The 4,651-nt window shown below is 49.2% G+C and overlaps 1 non-coding gene across 1 annotated transcript; it reads left to right on the top strand.

The window, feature by feature from the left end:
- The first annotated feature begins 3,571 nt into the window (after nt 1-3,571).
- Nucleotides 3,572-3,734, top strand: LOC119451109 (U1 spliceosomal RNA). The gene has a single exon (XR_005191675.2). It is a non-coding gene; the product is annotated as a U1 spliceosomal RNA (small nuclear RNA).
- The last annotated feature ends 917 nt before the right edge of the window (nt 3,735-4,651 follow it).

Raw genomic sequence — 4,651 nt, 5'->3', positions numbered from 1 at the left:
TTCTCCTGCTCTGCGAACACGATAAGCCTCATGAATTTCACGTGCCCTTTTCTCACAACTTGGCAATCGTCAAAACCAGTGGTGCACATGCACTTGGAACAGTGACTTGCCAGGTGGCTGGCTACACAACCGCGAATCAGATTGGCGTGCTCTCTAAGGCGGTCCTTAATACATCGCCATGCCTGGCCGATGTAGCTGCGGCCGCACGATAAAAGAATGCGGCAGGCAACTCCCGTTGTGCATTTTACCTATTTCCTTTAATATTGCTAAATGCATATTGCGTCGTTCTTGTACTTGATGAGCGCGTATGCCCCGTCGAAGAAGACGAATTGCTCCTTGCTCTCGAGCTGTCGGCTTAACTGGCCAGCGCTAGATTTGCCTTTTGTAAATATACATTGTAAATATTCTCCAGTGCTTAATCCTTCGTTCGTGTAGCATTTTGGTGGATAGTGCAATTCCCCGCCCTCGCCACGGAGCTCCGCAGCGGCCGCGCTCTCCAGCTTTCCACCATGGCTCCCGGTGAGCACACCTCGTCTGCTTCTACTCCTGCGACTCCAACAACAACGTACGTCACGGGTGCCATTCACCGCGATCCTGGCATATTCTCTGGCGAAGATAATGTCGACGTTGAGGACTGACTCAGCATGTATGAGCGTGTTAGCCGAAAAACACCGCTGGAACCCTACCATAATGCTAGCGAATGTCCTCTTCTATTTGGGCGGAACACCTCGTGTCTGGTTCCGGACACACGAGAACGAGATCTCTAGCTGGGATGCTTTGAAGGAGAAGCTCCGCGAGCTCTCTGGAAATCCGACAGGTCGGTAGCTGGCTGCAAGAAAAGAGTTTGCTACCCGAGTACAGTCTTCCACTGGATCGTATGTATAGTACATACAAGACGTGCTCACGTGCTCGCTCTTTGCCGGAAAGTCGAACTAGAACATAGTCAAGGTTGACAAAGTAGGCCACGTTCTCAAAGGGATCACCGACGACGCGTTCAACTTGTTGAACTTCAACTATGTTTCCACCATCGACGTTTTGTCAAGGAATGCCGCCGCTTTGAGCTCGCCAATAGCTGCCACATCATTCCACTGTTCTCCCGTCTCCCCAACACGGCCGCGACGTCGCCATGCGTCGACCTTACCGCTTCACCCCTCTGCAATGAGAACTTCACACATATTGTTCGCCGCGAGCTCGAGGCTGCCAGTCCTGCCCCGTTCCATCTACGCCCACATGACCCCACCATAGACCAACTAGCACCAGCGATCTCCCTCATTCAGGCAGTTGTGCGGCAACAATTTGCCGACTTCGGTTTTCCTGCTGCCTGCTCTGTCTCCCGACCTGACGCCAGACCGGTGCCGACAGCTACGCCTCGCAGCGATCTGTATTCCCTCCCAGATATCCGCAACCCAGAGTGGAGAACTCCGGACGTCAAGACAATCTACTTCCGTTGCCTCCGACATGGCCACGTCGCTCGCCAGTGCCGCACGACTTGGACGTCCCCTTATTTGAGCTACTTTTACCCTCTTACATATTTACTCTTACAGCCAGGCCCGGAAGTACAATCTGAGTTTACGCGCACAGATGGACCCTAGCTTTGTCCGTTCTATAAATACAAGCTTGACACCCACTTTTCCAACAATTACTTTTATTATATGTGACACCGAGCCAACATAAAATGTAGCAGAAATCTTCCCTTCGGATTCATCGTCAGAGGTGGCTTTTCTTGCACTTCCTCCTCAAAATCTGCAAGAAGTGATTCAGCTATGCCTTAGAGCAGGTTGTCAGGGAAGCCTGCAGCTTTTATTCTTTCAACTTGTCATTGAAAACTGGTGTTAACCTGGTGATGGCAAGACCTTGACATCGATGCCTTTATTTAAGGTTTTCCTATTCCCCGCTTAACGAGCTTCACATGTGCGGAATTAAAAGAGAGAATGATTTTTTAGAGCGAAGGGAATATATATTTACAGGAAACATGTATATACGGTCAGAGAGGCTCTGCCGTTGCCGATACACAGGTTCGGCCTTATACGGGCGCGCTCGCGCTTACGTTCGTGTACGGCAGCCTCTTCTGCCGTGCGCTGCTCCCGCGGCCTACCCATGGTAACAGCCAGGAATGCAGTGCGTTACGAGCGTAATGCAATGCACGTATATACAGTTCGTCTGGGTAGCTTGGCGTTGCAGTCCCCATTGTTCTTATTGGTACCACTGCGAATGTAAACTGTAGTGTTCTACGCTACGTATGTCGTGCGCCATCGCTATCAAAATCTAACAGGTAAACCCCACTTGCGGAACCCAGATGTGGGAAATGCTGTAAAACACGCGCGCTTTTGCACTAGGCAGAACATACCAACTCTTAATTAAGCACACACACCATGAGATCGACTCTGTGCTGAACACTATAGGCACGTGCGGAAGGTGTATATGGGAGTTTCGATATCAGTCCCGACGATATGCATGAAATTGACATATCAAGATATGAATTTACGGCTGCTACATACAATTGGTTGAATGTGTATAAGCACAGGCCCTGTGCACATCCCGACCATTCTCTGCATAACTAAACTAATAAAAAATTATGAACCAAGAAATGAGCATCAATGTCGTTCGTACCAATAAAACTAAACCGCCATAATTATATGTAGGCATTCTCAACCGCATTCCCAACAGTTAAATCCGCCTGTATTTCTTGCTGTAACAACCCACCACTTTCGCGATAAAACCTTGAAAAACGCCTCGGTCATTGTCAGTCGCATCTCGGACGTCTGGCTGTTCCTGCCCTTCAATGGTGATTCTCAGCAGCTCATTCAGGTGGTTATGGAGAAGGCGGCTTCTTTCTGACGATGAAACCCGCTTCAGGGACGAAAAGGAGCGTTCGGCGGTGGCTGTGGTGATCGGTAGCAACAAAAGATGACTAACAACTTCTTGCAACTTGGGAAACGTGGCGATGAAATGGCAGGGGAACAACGAGAAGGGAAGATAAAAATGCTGTGGATGTCAAATCCTCCTTCAGGCTTCGGAAGATGTTCCTCTCCGGATCTAAATTTCTCGCGTGTTCTTCGTCGTGCGGAAAGCCGATTCCTGGGAGGGTTTCCATCCAGTTTACTGTGTGTTGCTTTTGCGGTAGGCCCACGTAGAAAGATCGCAGGGTTGAGGTGGGGTCGACAAGTCGCTGCCGAAGGTTGTGCAGAATTAGGGATTTCTACTTCTTTAACTCACGCGTGAGGTTGCTCTTGTTGTCGTCTCAATCACCGTCTCAATCACCGCAATAGCCTCCGTGGTTGCTTCAATCGCAGGGCGAAGATCTACCGCTGTCTTTGCAGTTGCCTGAATGACAATTGTAATAATTACTATTGTCTTTCTGAACGTAGCTGTAACATTAGTCCACCAGCTTCACTGCTCATGTCAGCAGCATCTTGGGAAATGCTTTCCAAAGCGAGTAGTCAGTGGCTCAAGTACTTTCAGTATTACAGCCAGCGATCGCTCCTTAGAGAGCCACCGAGTTTTGTCTGGCTGCACGAGGTTAAGCTTCAACTCGACAGCATCTTCGATGTTTTCAAGAACACTCAAGCGTTTATTTACCTGGTGTCGAGCTCCTGATGGTCATTCAGGTCGGTGCTCCGTACCGAGGCTAGCCATTGCATTACAGTTGTGTGAAGCACGCGACTACCCCAAACCTGGGTCAGATGGGACATGTAATTCTTGGTAGTGGGGCTCGGCGTGCGCGCCAGCCCATTCATGTTTCAATCCACTCAAGCGTTTAGGACTCTTACTCAAGCAACAGTACAGTGACGAGACGAGATTGGGTCCTTTTGATTCCCTTCGACGACTCTGCAGCACGCACTAGGGCAAGCTGGAGTAAACGACCTCTGCAGTGAGTATAACAGAGACGAGGGTTGCATTTCTGTGTAAGTAAAGCCTGCACCCCTCCGTACCTTCCAGAGAAATTCGCAGCCCCATCAAATGAACAATAAGCCATCTTGGTTGCGTCGAGCCCAGACTTGCTCAACTATCCAAGATATGCGTGGTCACAGAAGAAGCCGATACGCCAGAGATAACTACGACGTCGAGGAACGCGTCCGTCGGTTGGCCATTGACATCACGATAGCGTATGCAGTGACTCGGAATTTCGCGTCCATTAATGTCGGTGCACTCGTCGGCCATGTATTAAAACTTCTTGAACGTGGAAACAGAGGTTCGCATCTTTTCAAGAGCTAATTTCGTCACCGTGGCCCCACATGCTTCCAACCAGTCAGTTGAATTCTTTGCAGAAAGGTAATGCGCATTGGCGGGTCTCGTCCGGAGCCACTATTCGATTTCAGGATTCATAATGAAAAACGTACTCAGCAAGGATCGTTTGTTCGTAGTGTGGGCTACTTCTTGCTTGAAAAGAAAGTAGGACGCTAGAGCCATGTTCTTTCTCATAACCTTAGTTTGATCGTCTGCACTTTTTGTAGCCTCATTTATGACCTCTGATATTGTCTGCGACTGGCTCAAAATGTTCACGGCATGTTTGTAGTGTCCTGAGGCGTCGTCCTTCGCGGCCTTGTCACCAACCTTGGATGCATTGAACTTACTGACTAGCATAATAATCCATGCACCGCCAGTTTTTCCGTCAACAAGAAGCTTCCCTTCATTATATGCCCTATTTGCA

This window comes from Dermacentor silvarum, chromosome 4 (assembly GCF_013339745.2).
Source record: "Dermacentor silvarum isolate Dsil-2018 chromosome 4, BIME_Dsil_1.4, whole genome shotgun sequence".
Lineage (NCBI taxonomy): Eukaryota > Metazoa > Arthropoda > Arachnida > Ixodida > Ixodidae > Dermacentor > Dermacentor silvarum.
The sequence above is the reverse complement of the archived record's forward strand: the minus strand, read 5'-3'. Positions and strand labels throughout refer to the sequence as shown.